This window comes from Scylla paramamosain, chromosome 8 (assembly GCF_035594125.1).
Source record: "Scylla paramamosain isolate STU-SP2022 chromosome 8, ASM3559412v1, whole genome shotgun sequence".
In the NCBI taxonomy this organism is placed as follows: domain Eukaryota; kingdom Metazoa; phylum Arthropoda; class Malacostraca; order Decapoda; family Portunidae; genus Scylla; species Scylla paramamosain.
Window position 1 is genome coordinate 10,008,300 of NC_087158.1, and position 24,140 is coordinate 10,032,439.

Below are 24,140 nucleotides of genomic sequence, written 5' to 3' on the forward strand. Positions count from 1 at the left end.
GGGGGACCTGAGGAGGTATTTTGCTGATTTTCCTTGGAATGACTACTGCTTCCGTGACAGAGACCCGTCTTTGTGTGCTGAGCGCATAACAGAGGTGATAGTGTCTGGCATGGAGGCATACATTCCTCACTCTTTTTCTTGTCCTAAACCTTCTAAACCTTGGTTTAACACAGCTTGTTCTCGTGCTATACATGATAGAGAGGTGGCCCACAAAAGGTATTTAAGCCTTTCATCACCAGAATCTCATGCACTTTATATTTCTGCAGGGAACCATGCCAAGTCTGTTCTCCCACTAGCCAAAAACTCCTTCATTAACAGAAAATGTCAAAACCTTTCAAGATCTAACTCCCCTCGTGATTTCTGGCATCTAGCCAAAAATATCTCCAATAGCTTTGCTTCTTCTTCTTTCCCTCCTCTATTTCAACCAGATGGCACCACTGCTATCACATCTATTTCTAAAGCTGAACTCTTCGCTCAAACCTTTGCTAAAAACTCTACCTTGGACGATACTGGGCTTGTTCCTCCCTCTCCTCCACCTTCTGACTACTTCATGCCACCTATTAAAATTCTTCGCAATGATGTCTTCCATGCCCTCGCTGATCAGTGACAAAGTAAAATTTGCCCTTGCAACAATGGAGTTCAGGGAGACAAAGAATTCAGCAATGATTTCCTTTGAACTGGTAATTCAGCCATGTTCTTGATTAGCAGCAATGTCTCGTGAACACAGCGGTAGGCTTAATTTCCCTAAATATCATTATGAAAGCTTGATAATATCTACTGACGGGAGTGGTGACTTCACCTTTCATCGAGGTGGAAGTGTGGAGTTTACATTCTGCATTCTTATCGTATGTAACACACACACACACACACACACACACACACACACACACACACACACACACACACACACACACACACACACACACACACACACACACACACACACACACACACACACACACACATTATTACTATTATTCTTGTTATCATTATTATTATTGTTTTTACTATTGTTATTATTATTATTATTATTATTATTATTATTATTATTATTATTATTATTATTATTATTATTATTATTATTATTTCAATAGATAATGTTGAGAGAGAGAGAGAGAGAGAGAGAGAGAGAGAGAGAGAGAGAGAGAGAGAGAGAGAGAGAGAGAGAGAGAGAGAGAGAGAGAGAGAGAGTTATGAACCTGCAGGTAGATCTTATGAATACTACTGTGGTTTTGCAATGGATGAATACCTGCTTACTAAGCTAAGCGAGTTTTAGCCACACTGAAAGTGTTACCAGGATCAGGGCCGTGGTCCAAACTCACATGTATCACTCCAAACACTTCCTCCAAACTCCGTCCTTTTGAAGCTGATTTAATTTTGTAGTTCAATTTTAATGCAAAACAGGCAACAGCAAAATTATAGTTAAAAACTAAATATTCGTGATTGCAAGGAAAACAGTTGAAATTCAAATGAAATGACAAAGCCAATGATTGTTTCTACAACTGTTGTGGTTTGAAGCCAGTTAGATATCAAAATAAATTTTGAAATGAATGTCAGTTATAAGTAAAAAAAATAAATAAATGAATAAGATAAATAAATAAAATAAAATATTTCATCTCTCTCTCTCTCTCTCTCTCTCTCTCTCTCTCTCTCTCTCTCTCTCTCTCTCTCTCTCTCTCTCTCTCTCTCTCTCTCTCTCTCTCTCTCTCTCTCTCTCTTTCTCTCTCTCTCTCTCTCTTATCTTCTAGTTTCATGGGTCGCATGTATACAGAATTTTGGTGATGAACTTGTCAATCATGACCTTGAAATCAAATTTCCAGTAAAATAACTGATGTTGGTGGCGGGTGGCTGATAGGTTGTGGAGTGGAGGATGGAAGTCCGTTGCCATGGCAACTCCCATCTGACATCGCTTCCGATGTAGCTACTTATTACTCACCCGATCTCTCAGATCACAGTAACACACAATAGTGGGATTACTATGTCTGAGAGAGAGAGAGAGAGAGAGAGAGAGAGAGAGAGAGAGAGAGAGAGAGAGAGAGAGAGAGAGAGAGAGAACTTTACCTCCTTTCGAAAATATTATGCTTCCCATCTCTAAAATGCTCCCTATAACTGCCTTGCATATCAAAACTGGAAACTTCGCATCTCATTTTTAGCTAAAACAGCTTCTATGAAGTTAGGTGTTCTGAGATGTCTCCGCCAGTTTTTCTCACCCCCCCAGCTGCTAACTCTGTACAAGGACCTTATCCGTCCATGTATGGAGTATGCTTCACATGTCTGGGAGGGGGGTGTTCCACCCATACTGCTCTTCTAGACAGGGTGGAATCAAAAGCTTTTCGTCTCATCAACTCCTCTCCTCTAACTGACTATCTTCAGCCTCTCTCTCACCGCCGATATGTTGCATCTCTAGCTATTTTCTACCGCTATTTTCATACTAACTGCTCTTCTGATCTTGCTAACTGCATGCCTCCCTTCCTCCCGCGGCCTCGCTGCACAAGACTTTCTTCTTTCTCTCACCCCTATTCTGTCCACCTCTCTAATGCAAGAGTTAACCAGTATTCTCAATCATTCATTCCTTTCTCTGGTAAACTCTGGAATTCCCTGTCTGCTTTTGTATTTCCACCATCCTATAACTTGAATTCCTTCAAGAGGGAGATTTCAAGACACTTATCCATCAATTTTTGACTACTGCTTTGACCCTTTTATAGGACTGGCATTTCAGTTGGCATTTCTTTTAATTGGATTTTTGTTGCCCTTGGCCAGTGTCCCTCCTACATAAAAAAAAATAATAAAATCACGTACCATGTCAACACGAGATTGAACCGAGCTACTGACTCACATTGTCTTTATAGTTTCATTATAAAATGATGCAGGAGGGAATGTAGAACAAACACACGAACAAACACTGATCATACTGGCTGATTGTGCGACATGCATCCTGCTAGGCCTCACTTACGAGTCATATGTTCTTATATTTATACGTGAAATACTGCAAGAAAGAGAAAAATAACTTAACTAAAAATGTATACCAAAACACACATACACACACACACACACACACACACACACACACACACACACACACAAAAAAAAAAAAAAAAGAATGAATAAATAAATAAATAAATATACAGCGAAATTTATCGTACGGCTGGCAAGGACAACAGTTTACTGCCTTCGGCAGTAAACTGTTGCCATATTGGTTCGCGAGCGATCGAAAGAAAAGTATAAAACATCATAGATTAGACCGATTTTTTTTTTTTTACATGGTCATTCCTTATCAAATTTTGGTTGACATATTAAGAATAATTTCCTAAAATTCTTTCTTGTTTAGAATTTTGTTTTATTTGGGAAAAATCAGCTAGGGTGGGTCGTTTTTTTTTTTTACCTATGCTGCAGAGAATAGGGTAAAACCAAGGTTTGGGAGGTTTAAGTCGAGAAAAAGAGTGAGGAATGTACGCCTCTATGCCAGACACTATCACCTCTGTTATGTGCTCGGCACACGGAAGCAGTAGTCATTCCAAGGAAAATCAACAACATAACTCCTCAGGTCCCCCTAACTAGCAAAGGCAAAAACTCCAGAGGCACCTCCGCTTAGGGGGATCCAAAGGAGGTACTGGAGCGATAGGACAAGATACAGATATAAGATTGTGATAGGAGGAGCCCATTGGAAAAGATAGGGTAACAGCATAAGTGGGAGGATTAGAGGTTAGGAAAAAGTCAAGAATGTTGAGCGTATCTCCAAGACGGTCAGGAATACGAGTAGGGTGTTGCACCAATTATTCTAGGTCGTGGAGGATAGCAAAATTTAGTTCACCAGGATGGTCAGTGGAGGGAGAAGAAAGCCAAAGCTGGTAGTGAACAATGAAGTCTCCAAGAATGGAGATCTCCGCAAGAGGGAAGAGAGTTAAAATGTGCTCTACTTCGGAAGTTAAGAAGTCAAATAATTTCTTATAGTCAGAGGAGTTAGGTGAGAGGTATACAGAACAGATAAATTTATTTAGCTAGATGGTGGAAAAGTCGGAAGATTCAAAAGCGTGGGCAGGTTAACTCGTTGTGCAGATAGACGCAACATCCAGTTTTGAACTGAAAATGAGGATGAAGAAAGTAGGAGGGAACAGAAAAGTGACTACTGTGAGTTGCCTCAGGCACCAGTGTTTCAGTGAAGAAAAGATGAGGTTTAGTAGAGAAGAGGTGGTATTCTACAGATTGAAAATTCGATCTAAGACCGCGAATGTTAATAAAGAAAAAGTTGCGGGGGGTATCAAGACACTTAGGGTCGATCCCAAAAGAGCAGTCCGCCCTGGGGACAATTGTGCTTCTCTGATCTAATTCTTAGATTAGTTTATAGACTTTTACTTCGTTTTTCATTTCTGTGACGAGTCTGTAATAATAATAATAACAACAACAACAACAACAACAACAATAATAGTAATAATAATAATAATAAACGGTTTATTAATATGGCAGTTGTTACACTGAAAATATACAATGGGTTTGGGGATAGGATTAACAATAAACTAAGGTAGGTAGGTGTGTGTGTGTGTGTGTGTGTGTGTGTGTGTGTGTGTGTGTGTGTGTGTGTGTGTGTGTGTGTGTGACAGACTAGTAGGTTAGTCAGCAGTTCTGGGATTGTGATTGAGTGAGGGGTGATAGATTTATGGCCAGGAAGGCTCTCTTTGTACAATAGAGAGTATTGGGGTGTATTTGTATTTGTCTGCATTGCCTTTCAGTGAAGTGAGATGTCTGGCGGGGCGCTGGCAAGGGTAAGTCTTCCTGTCTCGGATAAATTAAAAGCCTAAGATCAAATTTTTCTAATTTGTGATAAACGTGTCTGAGAAAGGGAGAACGAGGGTTAGGAGGACTTATTGCTTATGGTTATTTTACTGCCTCTTTTCTGTTTCTTTCGAGGGAGTCACTTTGTCATCTCTCTGTCATCGGCAAATGAAGTGACCGAGCAGGGAAATCAGAGTTATGTTTTCGAGAAAAAATAAAAAAAAGAAGCCTTTGTATATGTACGTACTTCAGTTCAGCAGGTGGAATGCCGATTAATTTTAAGTGTCTGAGCAGAAAAAGGCTTTATGCTTCGAGTTAATGACAGGCCTGAAGGTTGCTGGGAGCTGCTGTTGGTCATATTGAGATTCATGCATACTGGCAACGCTTTAGTGATGTTGAGTGTGACGTCATTTTTCTCTAGTTCAGAGAAGATTATCAAGGACAGTCTGCTATGGAGTGAAGTCTGGTTTAACAGTGTTGAAATTGGATGCTATGGTACAGACATCCACATGTATCCACCATTGATCTGTGTTCCCAAGGTCATTACTGAGGACAAGGAAACAGAGGGGAGCACCACATGTAAGGACAAGCACAGGAAGTGGGGCTATGCTACAGAGCGCAGTTTGGTGGCGATCGCCGAGGAAGTTTCGACAGGCAGTTAGGAGGTGGTACATACCTTGGTTAATTTCTTTTTATAAAATAATTGAGTGATAAGTGAGCTCAAAGGTTTTTGTAAAACCAATGAAGGTGACAGTCACTACTGTCTTCCTCTGCTCTAATTATTGTATACAGTGTAGCAGGGTAATTAGCCAGAGAGTGCTACAGGAGGATCTCGCGTTGCCAGACTGCAGTGGGTCGGGATGGGGCGCTGGGGCATCGCAAGTCCACTTGACCACAAGACCTTTACAGATCAGGCTGAGGATGGGTGGTGGCTGTGGGCTGAGCTGCTGCAGAATGGTGGGATTCTCGGTATAGCCTCAAACACGGGACATTTGCAAATCCGGGAACAAAGGATCTGTGCATGCGTGAGATGTTGCTGCCCTACCAGACGCTACACTACGGAGCAGTGCTCTCGCCACGTTGGCGTTGGCGAGTTCTCATTTGCTCTCATTCTTTGAAGTGTACGGTCATCTCTACTGCGGTTACGTTAGATTAGTTTAGGTTAGGTTGGTTTAGGTTAATTTTGGTTAGGTTAAGGTTAGTTTAGGTTTGGTTAAGGTTAGGTTAGTTTAGGTTAGGCTGGGTTAGATTAGTGCAGATTAGGTTACGTCTCTCTCTCTCTCTCTCTCTCTCTCTCTCTCTCTCTCTCTCTCTCTCTCTCTCTCACGGTGTGTGTGTGTGTGTATATATATATATATATATATATATATATATATATATATATATATATATATATATATATATATATATATATATATATATATATATATATATATATATATATATATATATATATATATATATATATATATATATATATATTTTTTTTTTTTTTTTATGTAGGAAGGATACTGGCCAAGGGCAACAAAAATCTAACAAAAGAAATGCCCACTGAAATGCCAGTCCCATAAAAGGGTCAAAGCAGTGGTCAAAAATTGATAAATAAGTGTCTTGAAACCTCCCTCTTGAAGGAATTCAAGTCATAGGAAGGTGGAAATACAGAAACAGGCAGGGAGTTCCAGAGTTTACCAGAGAAAGGGATGAATGATTGAGAATACTGGTTAACTCTTGCGTTAGAGAGGTTGACAGAATAGGGGTGAGAGAAAGAAGAAAGTCTTGTGCAGCGAGGCTGCAGAAGGAGGGGAGGCATGCAGTTAGCAAGATCAGAAGAGCAGTTAGCATGAAAATAGCGGTAGAAGACAGCAAGAGATGCAACATTGCGGCGGTGAGAGAGAGAGGCTGAAGACAGTCAGTTAGAGGAGAGGAGTTGATGAGAAAAAAAACTTTTGATTCCACCCTGTCTAGAACAGCAGTATGAGTGGAACCCCCCCAGACATGTGAAGCATACTCCATACATGGACGGATAAGGCCCTTGTACAGAGTTAGCAGCTTGGGGGGGCGAGAAAAACTGGCGGAGACGTCTCAGAACACCTAACTTCATAGAAGCTGTTTTAGCTAGAGATGAGATGTGAAGTTTCCAGTTCAGATTATAAGTAAAGGACAGACCGAGGATGTTCAGTGTAGAAGAGGGGGACAGTTGAGTGTCATTGAAGAAGAGGGGATAGTTGTCTGGAAGGTTGTGTCGAGTTGATAGATGGAGGAATTGAGTTTTTGAGGCATGGAACAATACCAAGTTTGCTCTGCAACCAATCAGAAATTTTAGAAAGATCAGAAGTCAGGCGTTCTGTGGCTTCCCTGCGTGATATGTTTACCTCCTGAAGGGTTGGACGTCTATGAAAAGACGTGGAAAAGTGCAGGGTGGTATCATCAGCGTAGGAGTGGATAGGACAAGAAGTTTGGTTTAGAAGATCATTAATGAATAAAAAGAAGAGAGTAGGTGACAGGACAGAACCCTGAGGAACACCACTGTTAATAGATGTAGGAGAAGAACAGTGACCGTCTACCACAGCAGCAATAGAACGGTCAGAAAGAAAACTTGAGATGAAGTTACAGAGAGAAGGATAGAAACCGTAGGAGGGTAGTTTGGAAATCAAAGCTTTGTGCCAGACTCTATCAAAGGCTTTTGATATGTCCAAGGCAACAGCAAACGTTTCACCAAAATCTCTAAAAGAGGATGACCAAGACTCAGTAAGGAAAGCCAGAAGATCACCAGTAGAGCGGCCTAGACGGAACCCATACTGGCGATCAGATAGAAGGTTGTGAAGTGATAGATGTTTAAGAATCTTCCTGTTGAGGATAGATTTAAAAAAACTTTAGATAAGCAGGAAATTAAAGCAATAGGACGGTAGTTTGAGGGATTAGAGCGATCACCCTTTTTAGGAACAGGTTGAATGTAGGCAAACTTTCAGCAAGAAGAAAAGGTAGATGTTGACAGACAGAGCTGAAAGAGTTTAACTAGGCAAGGTGCAAGCACGGAGGCACAGTTTTGGAGAACAATAGGAGGGACCCCATCAGGTCCATAAGCCTTCCGAGGGTTTAGGACAGCAAGGGCATGGAAAACATTATTGAGAAGAATTTTAATACGTGGCATGAAGTAGTCAGAGGGTGGAGGAGAGGGAGGAACAAGCCCAGAATCGCCCAAGGTAGAGTTTTTAGCAAAGGTTTGAGCAAAGAGTTCAGCTTTAGAAATAGATGTGATAGCAGTGGTGCCATCTGGTTAAAGTAGAGGAGGGAAAGAAGAAGAAGCAAAGTTATTGGAGATATTTTGGGCTAGATGCCAGAAATCACGAGGGGAGTTAGATCTTGAAAGGTTTTGACATTTTCTGTTAATGAAGGAGTTTTTGGCTAGTTGGAGAACAGACTTGGCATGGTTCCGGGCAGCAATATAAAGTGCATGAGATTCTGGTGATGAAAGGCTTAAGTACCTTTTGTGGGCCACCTCTCTATCATGTATAGCACGAGAACAAGCTGTGTTAAACCAAGGTTTAGAAGATTTAGGACGAGAAAAACAGTGAGGAATGTACGCCTCCATGCCAGACACTATCACCTCTGTTATGCGCTCAGCACACAAAGACGGGTCTCTGACACGGAAGCAGTAGTCATTCCAAGGAAAATCAGCAAAATACCTCCTCGGGTCCCTCCAACTAGCAGAGGCAAAACGCCAGAGGCACCTTCGCTTAGGGGGATCCTGAGGAGGGATTGGAGTGATAGGACAAGATAAAGATATGAAATTGTGATCGGAGGAGCCCAACGGAGAAGAAAGGGTGACAGCATAAGCAGAAGGATCAGAGGTCAGGAAAAGGTCAAGAATGTTGGGCGTATCTCCAAGACGGTCAGGAAAACGAGTAGGGTGTTGCACCAATTGCTCTAGGTCATGGAGGATAGCAAAGTTGTAGGCTAGTTCACCAGGATGGTCAGTGAAGGGAGAGGAAAGCCAAAGCTGGTGTTGAACATTGAAGTCTCCAAGAATGGAGATCTCTGCAAAAGGGAAGAGGGTCAGAATGTGCTCCACTTTGGAAGTTAAGTAGTCAAAGAATTTCTTATAGTCAGAGGAGTTAGGAGAGAGGTATACAGCACAGATAAATTTAGTATGAGAGTGACTCTGTAGTCGTAGCCAGATGGTGGAAAGCTCGGAAGATTCAAGAGCGTAGGCACGAGAGCAGGTTAAGTCATTGCGCACATACACGCAGCATCCAGCTTTGGATCGAAAATGAGGATAGAGAAAGTAGGAGGGAACAGAAAAGGGGCTACTACTGTCAGTTGCCTCAGACACCTGAGTTTCAGTGAGGAAAAGAAGATGGGGTTTAGAAGAGGAGAGGTGGTGTTCTACAGATTGAAAATTAGATCTTAAACCGCGAATGTTGCAAAAGTTAATGAAGAAAAAGTTGATGGGGGGGTGTCAAGACACTTAGGGTCGTCGACAGAAAGGCAGTCCGACCTGGCGACATTTATGGTCCCCTCCCCAGATGGGGACTCCGAGGCTGGTGTAGGAGTCGCCATGATGATTTTAAAATTTTTGGGTGAAGGGTGTGTGTGTTATTAGGTGCTTGTAGTTTTGTGAGGAGGAAGAGAGTTGTCTTTAGAGGGCAGGCTGTGACTGCCCCCTTGTGTTGTGAGACACAATGGGAAACGTTCAGTGAGGTCACAGCTGGGTTTAATGATAAGTTTACAGCACCCCCTGAACAGTGCTTTAGACCTCACTGGGAGTAATTATCGTTTCACCCGGTGTCTACTGCCTCCTCCTATATATATATATATATATATATATATATATATATATATATATATATATATATATATATATATATATATATATATATATATATATATATATATATATATATTTTTTTTTTTTATGTAGGAAGGATACTGGCCAAGGGCAACAAAAATCTAATAAAGAAAAAATGCCCACTGAAATGCCAGTCCCTTAAAAGGGTCAAAGCAGTGGCCAAAAATTGGTGGATAAGTGTCTTGAAACCTCCCTCTTGAAGGAATTCAAGTCATAGGAAGGTGGAAATACAGAAGCAGGCAAGGAGTTCCAGAGTTTACCAGAGAAAGGGATGAATGATTGAGAATACTGGTAAACTCTTGCGTTAGAGAGGTGGACAGAATAGGAGTGAGAGAAAGAAGAAAGTCTTGTGCAGCGAGGCCGCGGGAGGAGGGGAGGCATGCAGTTAGCAAGATCAGAAGAGCAGTTGGCATGAAAATAGCGGTAGAAGACAGCTAGATATGCAACATTGCGGCGGTGAGAGAGAGGCTGAAGACAGTCAGTTAGAGGAGAGGAGTTGATGAGACGAAAAGCTTTTGATTCCACCCTGTCTAGAACAGCAGTATGAGTGGAACCCCCCTAGACATGTGAAGGATACACCATACATGGACGGATAAGGCCCTTGTACAGAGTTAGCAGCTGGGGGGGTGAGAAAAACTGGCGGAGACGTCTCAGAACACCTAACTTCATAGAAGCTGTTTTAGCTAGAGATGAGATGTGAAGTTTCCAGCTCAGATTATAAGTAAAGGACAGACCGAGGATGTTCAATGTAGAAGAGGGGGACAGTTGAGTGTCATTGAAGAAGAGGGGATAGTTGTCTGGAAGATTGTGTCGAGTTGATAGATGGAGGAATTGAGGTTTTGAGGCATTGAACAATACCAAGTTTGCTCTGCCCCAATCAGAAATTTTAGAAAGATCAGAAGTCAGGCGTTCTGTGGCTTCCCTGCGTGATATGTTTACCTCCTGAAGGGTTGGACGTCTATGAAAAGACGTGGAAAAGTGCAGGGTGGTATCATCAGCATAGGAGTGGATAGGACAAGAAGTTTGGTTTAGAAGATCATTAATGAATAAGAAGAAGAGAGTGGGTCACAGGACAGAACCCTGAGGAACACCACTGTTAATATATTTAGGAGAAGAACATTGACCGTCTACCACAGCAGCAATAGAACGGTCAGAAAGGAAACTTGAGATGAAGTTACAAAGAGAAGGATAGAAACCGTAGGAGGGTAGTTTGGAAATCAAAGCTTTGTGCCAGACTCTATCAAAGGCTTTTGATATGTCCAAGGCAACAGCAAAAGTTTCACCAAAATCTCTAAAAGAGGATGACCAAGACTCAGTAAGGAAAGCCAGAAGATCACCAGTAGAGCGGCCTTGACGGAACCCATACTGGCGATCAGATAGAAGATTGTGAAGTGATAGATGTTTAAGAATCTTCCTTTTGAGGATAGATTCAAAAACTTTAGATAAGCAGGATATTAAAGCAATAGGACGGTAGTTTGAGGGATTAGAGCGGTCACCCTTTTTAGGAACAGGTTGAATGTAGGCAAAATTCCAGCAAGAAGGAAAGGTAGATGTTGACAGACAGAGCTGAAAGAGTTTGACTTGGCAAGGTGCAAGCACGGAGGCACAGTTTTGGAGAACAATAGGAGGGACCCCATCAGGTCCATAAGCCTTCCGAGGGTTTAGGCCAGCGAGGGCATGGAAAACATCATTACGAAGAATTTTAATACGTGGCATGAAGTAGTCAGAGGGTGGAGGAGAGGGAGGAACAAGCCCAGAATCGTCCAAGGTAGAGTTTTTAGCAAAGGTTTGAGCAAAGAGTTCAGCTTTAGAAATAGATAGATAGAAGATATATATATATATATATATATATATATATATATATATATATATATATATATATATATATATATATATATATATATATATATATATATATATATATATATATATATATATCCCTTTATTCATATAATTCACTAAGAGGGCTGTTGCAGAACCACAGAGCGGGTCTGGCTAGTGGCTGGAAAGTGGGATGCAGTATGATATCTGCTGGCAGCAACATCCCCACATATGTGCAGATCCCTTTTGTTTCCGGATTTGCAAAAGGTCCCCTGTTTGACGCTACACCGGATTTAGAGACGGGGAGACAAGTATTTTCCAAGCAGAGGGACAATTTCCTAGTCTGGAGACGAGAAGTTGTGGGTGGAGCTGCGTGTGCAATCTCACTGGAAGGTCAGCGGAGTGCCTGATTGTTTTGATTTGAGATTTTCTAAGTTTTTGGGAACGTCTTGCTCTTCTACTGAGAAATAATTGTTAAGAGGGGAGAAGTAAGGAAGCAGGTGGCTAAGATCAAGAGTGCAAGGCACTGACAGATGGTGGCGAAGTGTTTGTTCATGTTTCCAGTGGCATGTTGGTCCGTTGACGCACGGGATAAGGACGGGAGAAGTTTTTTCGAGACTCATTAGGTCGATGATGCACTTTTTTTTTTTTCACGTTTTGTATTTTTGTATGTACTAGGATTTCTTGACCTATTTAATTTCTCTGATGACGTTGTTTCTGACGTTTTGTTATTTTATGTGTCATCGTATTTAAGCACTGTTCCTGTCTTCTATAAATCTTCTGACATGCAGAGTGTTCCATGAGAAGTCACCTGGGTGCTTGTGATGACGGTGGTGGTTTACTTGATCTAGTTTTCCGTATCCTCTGCCGAAGGGTGCTTTGTGATTCACTGGCCGAAACTAAGGAGACCAGAATCTATGAGAGGCTGTAGTACGTCGCGGTGACAGTGGTTGGCAGTGGAGGGAGTAGTTCTCCAAAGGATGGATTGCTTCCGAGTGCATAGGGAAGTGTCGTAAGGAGGAAGGGAACCAATTCTGCACTTGAATATTTAATTTTAAGCAGGTCTGAATGATGTGTGAATGATGTGTGAATGATGTGTTGGAGCATTTCCTTTTTTGCGGTGATGTGGGTGGGACACAGCACACAGTTAATAATGGAGGCGGCTTTCCATGGGGTCTTGATTGGTGTTTCCTTTACTTATAATTCCTCTACTCCAAAGGGAATGTCCGCAGGAAGCTACGAGGACTGAAATAAATCATGGTATGTGTATGTGTGTGTGTGTGTGTGTGTGTGTGTGAGAGATAGAGAGAGAGAGAGAGAGAGAGAGAGAGAGAGAGAGAGAGAGAGAGAGAGAGAGAGAGAGAGAGAGAGAGTGCGTGTGTGTGTGAATACGCTTGGAGACTTAGGGGAATGTAGACGCCAAGCCGCAGGTGAAAACGGCTGAGAGACCTGAGATTCATCACGGTGAGGAACAGCATGCTGGAAAAAAAAAAAAAAATGCATAACCCAGAGCAGCTGGAGTCAAGCACAACAACAGCCGCTCCACTTAGGCTGAACCAACAAGAGAAAAATACAAGAGAATTATGAATATGCATCGGAGATCCGGGACGGAGGGTTAAGGGCGTGGTGGGTTGCAGCCTTATTCTCTGCACTCAACACGTCTCGCTGGTCTAATACAGCGCCACTTCAGACATTCCAAGTGGTAGTTATCCCTTTTCCTTGCACGTAAATCTGCTTATCCGACCAGTTTATATTTCACAATTATTCCTTTGTGTTATCTTTGTCTTTATTTTTATATATTTATATTTTCATAGTAGTCAATATTTGTGCGTAGTCACATAGCCATATAAGATACATATGACCTACGTATTCCAAACAACAACCATAAAGTATCTCAAATTAATAATATGCTGAACAGGAAAGCCTCATATGTATGTGCTCGGAGGGAAAGAGATGATGGCCATGTTTTATTGAGCGAAGAGGAAGAGTTGATCTATACCAAACGTGTTCCCGAACGTTAAGGGATTTCAAGGTATTGTGGTCAGCTCTTTTAGACTGCCCAGAGAGTGATGTAGGTACACTATTTTTGTTTCTCGTATTAAATCTGTATCAAAGGAATCATTCGTTAATGTACATGGGTTTTCATTTATTTCATGAATGGAAATACTGTTTTATTAAGGAACGTTACATGTATTCATTTTGTTTTCCTTTTAATTAAATATTTTATTTAATGTCTTTTTGCTTTTGTTAGCGCTGTGAGCACCACTCTTTAGTTCATAAATAAAGATATGAAATACAATATTCATACTGCATAACTTTACCCAACCAGACTTTTCCTGTCTACACACACACACACACACACACACACACACACACACACACAGTGAAGAAAATAACAAATGACGCTATTCATCTTGCAAAGTTCATACGAGCAGGATCTGTGTACACCAAAATGTGTCTAGCTCCCAGCATCTTCCACACCGAGGCTTTACTGTCACCCTGACCTTCATTCACTAGATTAAACCGAGATTTCATATGTGTGTTCCAGATGACAACCATAAGGCGGATTCGTGATCCTTATAGGATGCAGGCGAAGATGCTGGCCAGTAACACCCTGAACAGTATATACGTACACAAAGATTCTAAGATTCTCATTTCATTGCTATTTCCTGCGTGTATTAAAATAACTTACTTCGAAAAAAAAATAGACAATTCATTTATTTCAAACTAACCTTAAAATCACTGCATATAAAGAAATTGTTTGATCAATAATAATATGTCACCCTTTCCACTGTACATTGCTCAATTACGTGAGTATATTTATTTTATTTTATTCTATTGATTGATTGTTTTTTCTTTACTTTCATTGTTAGTTTTTATCACTTTTATATCAGATCCTTGATAACGGTGAGGTCTGTATGACAAACCATCGGAAGAGAATAGAGATACAGCTTGCTGTTGCATTTACTTTGTTTGTTTGCTGCATTAATTTGTGATATTTAATTTTCTTTTTTTCATGCAAGGCCGCTGGTCAAGGGACACAAAAAAAAATGTATAACAAAAAGGCCCATTAATGATAGGTCCCATAGAGAATTCTTAATAGAATCAAATAATGGAGCATAAGTGTCTTGAAACCTCCCTCTTGAAAGAGTTAAAGTCATAGGAAGGTGGAAATACAGAAGCAGACAGTGAGTTCCAATGTTTACCAGAGGAAGGGATGAATGATTGAGAATTAACTCTTCCATTAGATAGGTGGACAGAATAGGGATGAGAAAAAGAAGGAAACCTTGTGCAAAGAGGCCGCGCATGCAGCTAACAAGATCCGAAGAGCAGTTAGCATGAAAATAGCAGTGGAAGAGATGAGCAAGAGATGCAACATTGCAGCGATGATAAAGAGGCTGAAGAGAGTTAGAGAAGAAGATTTGAAAAAAAAAAATAAATAAATAAAATATTTTGATTCCAAACTGTCTAAAAGAACGTTATGAGTGGAACCCCCATACGTGTGAAGCATACCCCATACATTGGCGGATAAGGCCCCGTACAAAGTCGGCAGAAAAAAAAAAAAAAACAGAAAACAAAAAGAACAAGTTGTAAGTTTAGAGGAGAAATTAAACATGAAAAATATATAGATGAAAAAAAAAAACTATATATATATATATATATAGAGAGAGAGAGAGAGAGAGAGAGAGAGAGAGAGAGAGAGAGAGAGAGAGAGAGAGAGAGAGAGAGAGAGAGAGAGAGAGAGAGAGAGAGAGAGAGAGAGAGAGAGAGAGAATGATAGAAGGGATAGGAGGGTAGTATGGAAATCAATGCTTTGTGCCAGACTTTATCAAAAGCTTTTGATATGTCTAAGGCAACAGTAAAAGTTTCACCAAATTCTTTATATATATATATATATATATATATATATATATATATATATATATATATATATATATATATATATATATATATATATATATATATATATATATATATATATATACACACATATCAAAAGCTTTTGATAGAGTCTGGCACAAAGCTTTGATTTCCATACTACCCTCCTATGGCTTCTATCCTTCTCTTTATAACTTCATCTCAAGTTTCCTTTCTGACCGTTCTATTTCTGCTGTGGTAGACGGTCACTGTTCTCCTAAATATATTAACAGTGGTGTTCCTCAGGGTTCTGTCCTGTCACCCACTCTCTTTCTGTTATTCATCAATGATCTTCTAAACCAAACTTCTTGTCCTATCCACTCCTATCCTGTCCAACCTGTACTTTTCCACGTCTTTTCAGAGACGTCCAACCCTTCAGGAAATAAACAGTTCATGCAGGGAAGGCACAGAACGCCTGATTTCTGATCTCTCTAAATTTTCTGATTGGTTGCAGAGCAAACTTGGTATTGTTCAATGCTTCAAAAACTCAGTTCCTCCATTTATCAACTCTACACAACCTTCCAGACAAGTATCACCCTTTCTTCAATGACACTCAACTGTTCCCCTCTTCTACGCTGAACATCCTCGGTCTGTCCCTTTCTTATAATCTATAAGTGGAAAGTTCACATCTCATCTATACCTAAAACATCATCTATGAAGTCAGGCTTTCTGAGATGTCGCCGCCAGTTTTTGTCACCCTCCAGCTACTAATTCTGCACAAAGGCTTTATCCGTCCATGTATGGAGTATGCTTCACATGTCTAGGGGGTTCCACTCATACCGCTCTTTTTAACAGACTGGAATCAAAAGCTTTTCGTCTCTCTTCTTCGGCTATTTTCATGCTAACTGGTCCTCTGATCTTGCTAACTGCATGCCTCCCCCTCCTCCCGTGGCCTCGCTGCACAAGACTTTCTTCTTTTTCTCACCTATATTCTGTCCACCTCTATAATGGAAGAATTGACCAGTATTCTCAATCATGCATCCCTTTCTCTGGGAAACTCTGGAACTCCCTGCCTGCTTCTGTATTTTCACCTTCCTATGACTTGAACTTCTTCAAGAGGGAGGTTTCAAGACACTTATCCTTCAATTTTTGACTACTGCTTAGGATCCTATTCAAGGACCGGCATCTCAGTGGGCTTTATTTTTTTTATTGAATTTTTGTTGCCCTTGGCCGGTGTCCCTCCTATGTAAAAAAAAAAAAAAATGCTAACAGCTCTTCTGATCTCGCTAACTGTATGCTTCCGCTCCTCCCGTGGCCTCGCTGCAGAAGACCTTCTTCTTTCTCATTCCCCATCACTCCCTATTCTGTTCACCTCTCAAATGCAAGAGTTAACCAGTATTCTCAATCATTCATCCCTTTCTCTGGTAAACTCTGGAACCCCTTGCCTGCTTTTGTATTTTCAACTTCCTATGACTTGAATTCCTTCAAGGGAGAGGTTTCAAGACACTTATCCTTCAGGTTTTGACTACTGCTTCGGACCCTATTCGGGGGCCGACATCTTAGTGTTTTTTTTTTTTTTCGATTTTTTTGCCCTTGGCCTGTGTCCCTCTTCAATAAAAAAAAAAAAAGTAAATATAGAAATGGAGTAGATAACTGGTAAGGGGGGACATATCAGAAGACAGAGACGGGTGATGCGCTTCCGAGAAGGAAGAAAGGGCTCTATGTTAATGGTCTTTATTGTGGAAGAGGATAAATACGCAGGAAAATAGGGACCAGGAGAACATAAAATTTATAAAACAGTGAAGTGAAAATAGAAAATGTACAGTTTATTATGCAAACAATGTTTCTACTCGTAAATGATAAGTAATATGTAAGACACAATTATGCAAAAAAATGCTTTTGAATTTATCACATTTGCACATTTTGGGAGAAACACTTAAAAAGACTTTTGAAGATGGTGTATAAAAGGAAGAGAGGAAGTGAAAGGGAGAGAGATTAGACAGAGGGCGGAGTATATAGCAAACAAAGAACAAAAATATGTAACCAATTTGAGTTGCCAAGTTAAAATAACGAAGAGTACTCATCTTTAATGCAAGTTCATGAAGATAGGAAACTAGAGGTCGACTACCACCCTCTTTAGCGGGCGACACAGGAGTAGAACAGGAACATACAACATTAATGAATAATGGCCGTTCAAGCGAAGCAGAATTTCACAATTACTCGTTCTATATCAGCGAAATAGCCAAATCGTTGGAAGGTAAATCTCTATGACTCCATCAAAGCCTTCAGCGAATGCCTTCATTAGCACTATGACTTATGGAAATTAAATCTGCGTATACAGAGATAGTCGGGAAATTCCAGAGAGACTTTGTGCACAGAGACTTGAATATCGATACACGCACTGCTTGTAAACGAATAGTGAAGTTGTAAACGAATAGTGAAGGCGCAAGGATTCTGAAGCGAGTATTTTCTTCCACCTCTCTCTCTCTCTCTCTCTCTCTCTCTCTCTCTCTCTCTCTCTCTCTCTCTCTCTCTCTCTCTCTCTCTCTCTCTCTCTCTCTCCAGTGGCAAGCGCTCTAAATAAGAAATAAAATACGCAAGAATTTATTTTATTGACAGGAAATCTATTCAGGAAGCGAGAACATTGGGTAAACATCTGGAGAATTTGTGAGAGCTGGCCGCGGTGCAGGAAAAAGGGCATAGGTAGTACAAGACCCAAACAAATAATTTCAAGAAATAATGACGGGATGGAAAAAAAAAAAAAAATGGGTATGGTGACGGTGGAGAAGAAATATAAAACAGTGGTAAAGGAGAAAGAAGGAAAGGAGAGAGAGAAATTGGTGAAGAACAAACACAAAGATTTTTTATTTTTATTTATTTATTTATTTTTTTTATGTAGGAAGGACACTGGCCAAGGGCAACAAAAATCCAATAAAAAAATGCCCACTGAAATGCCAGTCCCATAAAAGGTCAAAGCAGTAGTCAAAAAATTGATGAATAAGTGTCTTGAAACCTCCCTCTTGAAGGAATTCAAGTCATAGGAAGGTGGAAATACAGAAGCAGGCAGGGAATTCCAGAGTTTAACAGAGAAAGGGATGAATGATTGAGAGTACTGGTTAACTCTTGCGTTAGAGAGGTGGACAGAATAGGGGTGAGAGAAAGAAGAAAGTCTTGTGCAGCGAGGCTGCAGAAGGAGGGGAGGCATGCAGTTAGCAAGATCAGAAGAACAGTTACCATGAAAATAGCGGTAGAAGACGGCTAGAGATGCAAAATTGCGGCGGTGAGAGAGAGGCTGAAGACAGTCAGTTAGAGGAGAGGAGTTGATGAGACGAAAAGCTATTGATTCCACCCTGTCTAGAAGAGCAGTATGAGTGGAACCCCCCCAGACATGTGAAGCATACTCCATACATGGACGGATACAGAGTTAGCAGCTGGGGGGGGTGAGAAAAACTGGCGGAGACGTCTCAGAACACCTAACTTCATAGAAGCTGTTTTAGCTAGAGATGAGATGTGAAGTTTCCAGTTCAGATTATAAGTAAAGGACAGACCGAGGATGTTCAGTGTAGAAGAGGGGGACAGTTGAGTCTCATTGAAGAAGAGGGGATAGTTGTCTGAAAGGTTGTGTCGAGTTGATAGATGGAGGAATTGAGTTTTTGAGGCATTGAACAGTACCAAGTTTGCTCTGCCCCAATCAGAAATTTTAGAATAATCAGAAGTCAGGCGTTCTGTGGCTTCCCTGCGTGACATGTTTACCTCCTGAAGGGTTGGACGTCTATGAAAAGACGTGGAAAAGTGCAGGGTGGTATCATCAGCATAGGAGTGGATAGGACAAGAAGTTTGGTTTAGAAGATCATTAATGAATAATAAGAAGAGAGTGGGTGACAGGACAGAACCCTGAGGAACACCACTGTTAATATATTTAGGAGAAGAACAGTGACCGTCTACCACAGCAGCAATAAAACGGACAAAGAGGAAACTTGAGATGAAGTTACAGAGAGAAGGATAGGAACCGTAGGAGGGTAGTTTGGAAATCAAAGCTTTGTGCCAGACTCTATCAAAGGCTTTTGATATGTCCAAGGCAACAGCAAAAGTTTCACCAAAGTCTCTAAAAGAGGATGACCAAGACTCAGTAAGGAAAGCCAGAAGATCACCAGTAGAGCGGCCTTGACGGAACCCATACTGGCGATCAGATAGAAGGTTGTGAAGTGATAGATGTTTAAGAATCTTCCTGTTGAGGATAGATTCAAAAACTTTAGATAAGCAGGAAATTAAAGGAATAGGACGGTAGTTTGAGGGATTAGAACGGTCACCTTTTTAGGAACAGGTTGAATGTAGGCAAACTTCCAGCAAGAAGGAAAGGTAGATGTTGACAGACAGAGCTGAAAGAGTTTGACTAGGAAAGGTGCAAGCACGGAGGCACAGTTTCGGAGAACAATAGGAGGGACCCCATCAGATCCATAAGCCTTCCGAGGGTTTAGGCCACCGAGGGCATGGAAAAACATCATTGTGAAGAATTTTAATAGGTGGCGTGAAGTAGTCAGAGGGTGGAGGAGAGGGAGGAATAAGCCCAGAATCGTCCAGGATAGAGTTTTGAGCAAAGGTTTGAGCGAAGAGTTCAGCTTTAGAAATAGATGTGATAGCAGTGCTGCCATCTGGTTGAAACAGAGGAGGGAAAGAAGAAGAAACAAAGTTATTGGAGATATTTTTGGCTAGATGCCAGAAGTCATGAGGGGAGTTAGATCTTGAAAGGTTTTGACACTTTCTGTTAATGAAGGAGTTTTTGGCTAGTTGGAGAACAGACTTGGCATGGTTCCCTGCAGAAATATAAAGTGTATGAGATTCTGGTGATGGAAGGCTTAAGTACCCTTTGTGGGCCACCTATCTATCATGTATAGCACGAGAACAAGCTGTGTTAAACCAAGGTTTAGAAGGTTTAGGACGAGAAAAAGAGTGAGGAATGAACGCCTCCATGCCAGACACTATCACCTCTGTTATGTGCTCAGCACACAAAGACGTGTCTCTGACACGGAAGCGGTAGTCATTCCATGGAAATCAGCACAATACCTCCTCGGGTTCCCCCAGCTAGCAGAGGCAAAACGCCAGAGGCACCTTCGCTCAGGGGGATCCTGAGGAGGGATTGGAGCGATAGGACAAGATACAGATATGAGATTGTGATTGGAGGAGCCCAACGGAGAAGAAAGGGTGACAGCATAAGCAGAAGGATTAGAGGTCAGGAAAAGGTCAACAATGTTGGGCGTATCTCCAAGACAGTCAGGAATACGAGTAGGGTGTTGCACCAATTGCTTTAGGTCGTGGAGGATAGCAAAGTTGTAGGCAAGTTCATCAGGATAGTCAGTGAAGGGAGAGGAAAGCCAAAGGTGGTGGTGAACACTGAAGTCTCCAAGAATGGAGATCTCTGCAAAATGGAAGAGGGACGGAATGTGCTCCACTTTGGAAGTTAAGTAGTCAAATGAATTTCTTATAGTCAGAGGAGTTAGGTGAGAGGTATACAGCACAGATAAGTTTAGTATGAGAGTGACTCTGTAGTCGTAGCCAGATGGTGGAAAACTCGGAAGATTCGAGAGCGTGGGCAGGAGAGAAGGTTAAGTCATTGCGCACAGAAACGTAGCATCCAGCTTTGGATAAAAAATGAGGATAGAGAAAGTAGGAGGGAACAGAAAAGGGGCTACTGTCCGTTGCCTCAGACACCTGAGTTTCAGTGAGGAAAAGAAGATGAGGTTTAGAAGAGGAGAGGTGGTGTTCTACTGATTGAAAATTAGATCTTAGACCGCGAATGTTGCAGAAGTTAATGAAGAAAAAGTTGAGGGGGGTGTCAAGACACTTAGGGTCGTCGACAGAAAGGCAGTCCGACCTGGGGACATTTATGGTCCCCTCCCCAGATGGGGACTCCGAGGCTGGTGTAGGAGTCGCTATGATGATTTTAAAATTTTTGAGTGAAGAGTGTGTGTGTTATTAGGTGCTTGTAGTTTTGTGTGGAGGAAGAGGGTTGTCTTTAGAGGGCAGGCTGTGACTGCCCCCTTGTGTTGTGAGACACAAAGGGAAACGTTCAGTGAGGTCACAGCTGGGTTTATTGATAAGTTCACAGAACCCCCTGAACAGTGCTTTAGACCTCACTAGGAGTAATTATCGTTTCGGCAGGTGTCTACTGCCTCCTCCTAAGAGGAGATGTACAAAAGAAGAGCAATGATCAGTAGACATGCTCTATGTAAAGTAGTACACTATCCAATCTAATGTGGGTTCCATAGGATATTAAAAGCAAAAATCATCTCCATTCACCTCTGTGTCGAGTAGATATTCTGAAATAATACATAGATCAAAAGTTGGGCGTTCTTTGAGCTCTCCACGGAAACTATTTATGTTGAGTTTGGGGTCTGCTAAAAAAAATGACGTTGAGAAATACGGAGTAGAGTGATGAGCGTAGGTGAAATTTTTAACATAATTTATGTACAATAGGAATAGGGACGGTTAAAGGACAGAAGCTTGTGGAATGCCACTGTTAAAAGGGTTAAGAAAACAATTGCCATCTACCAATGCGGCAATTGAAAGCCAGAAAGGGAACTAGATATAAATGTGCAGAGATGAACAGAAACTGTATGGGGGAGACTTAAGATATAAAGATTTATGCTAGACTTTATCAAAAGCTTTTCACATGACTAAGGCAATAACAAAAGTTTCTTTGAAATCCCTAAGGAAAGATAACCTAGATCTAGAAGATCGCCAGTACATCATTTTACGAAATTCATGATGACAAGCAAAAAGAGGCGTATGTCTAGATATTTGCTTCAGAATCTTCCTGTTGAGCTATGTGTATGTGTATGTGTAGATATTTGTATGTGTAGGTATTTGCTTCAGAATCTTTCTGTTGAGCTTTAGAAACACGAGAGATCAAAGCTATGGATGAATAATTTGAAAGATTGAAGCTAGGAGTAGGCTGAATTTAGTCAAACATCCAGTAAGAACGAATCACAAACAAAAAAGCTTGACCAGGCAAGGAGCGTCACAACGGCACACACTGAGGCCCTAATGTAAAGGGAAATGTAGAGAGAAAATGAAGAAAAATGAAAAAAAGAAAAATAAATAAATAAAAAAATAAGAAATAAACAAATAAGGAAATACAAAAAAAGTAGTAGTTCTAAGTTCAGAGTAGAAAGTTGAAATAAATCAAAGTAGAAAATTGAACAAAAAATAAATAAAAAAAAAGCCTCAGGAATTGCTCCCGGAAAGAACTTTTGTGCCGATTTCATTGAAAGTTAAAAAGAAAAACCTTGTCTATGGAAGGCGAAAAGTAAACATTATAGCGGCAGCAATAATAAAAAATAAATAAATAAAATAAATAGATAAATAAAGCAATTAAGGAATTCCTTCCGAAGAGAACATCAGAAAATTGTAGAATCTATGAAGTCAGGGTGAAGTTTCATGCAATCAGGAGATAATTTACTTTTCTTCTTTGACTCATTTTTACTTGGTCGCTTGGGTGTCTGTACTCGTGCTGCAATATATGCCACAGCGTTGGGTCCAGAAGCACAGTCTATATTCTCATCGCTAAGTAAAGAGGCCATGTTTATATTCTGTCACATCTCAGGAAAACTGAAGTAACAATGAACGTTTATGAGCAACGCTGAGGCCGGAGATGAACGGAATTACAAAGGAACCTGACCTGCGGTAGTAACGTTTATGGGATCTTTAGAGGACAAAGTAAACCCGAAAATAAGGGATAAAAAGAACAAAAAAAAAAAAAAGGGAAAAAAACATAAACATGAAAATTCAGAAATAATACAAATAAGAAAAAAGTTCTAGTTTTAAGTTTATAACAGAAAGTAAACAAAAGAAAAAAATATGAAAGAACGCAAATGCACAAAAAAAAAAAAAATGTAAAAAAAAACGAACAAAAAAAAACGAACAAAAAATCTAGTTGTAGATATGAAATAGGAAGAAAAAAAATAATAAAAAAACTCTAGCTATAATTCTGATGTAGAAAGTCAGACAGAAAGAAAGAAAATATAAAATAAAAGAAGAAAATAAATAAGGAAAAGATAATATAGAAGGGCTCTAGAAAGTTTAATTTAAAAAGTAAAAGAAAATATCAAAAGAAAGTAAAAGAAGAAAAAGAAATATAAAAGCACAATATTTTGAAAAAAAAGAAACAAAAAGACACACACAAAAAAGTTTAGTTTTAAAATTAGGGTGGAAAGGAAAGCAGAAAAGAAAAGATGAGACCAAAACAGAAAAATACGATAAAAAATACAAATATGAAGATAGAAAAAAAAAATATATATAATTGTAAGTTCAGAGTGGAAAGTAAAACAAAAGAAAATAAAAGAAAAAAACACGGAAAACTGAAAATGAAAATAAAAACAAAAAGCAAAGAGAAAAATTCAAGTTTTACGTGTAGAATATATATATATATATATATATATATATATATATATATATATATATATATATATATATATATATATATATATATATATATATATATATATATATATATATATATATATATATATATATATATATATATATATATATATATATATATATATATATATATATATATATATATATATATATATATATATATATATATATATATAAGAAAATCCAAAGTTCTAGTTTTAGGTTTAGAACAGAAAGTAAACAGAAGAAACAATATATAAAAATATGAAGAAAAATGAAGAAAAAATTAAGAAAAAATATCATACTAAAGGAAAAAGTTACGCTGTAATTTAATATTAGAAAGTCCAAGAGAAGAAAAGAAATTTTATAAAAAAGAAAAAAAATAGTAGACAGCAAAAAAGTAAATAAAAAAATCAATCTGTAA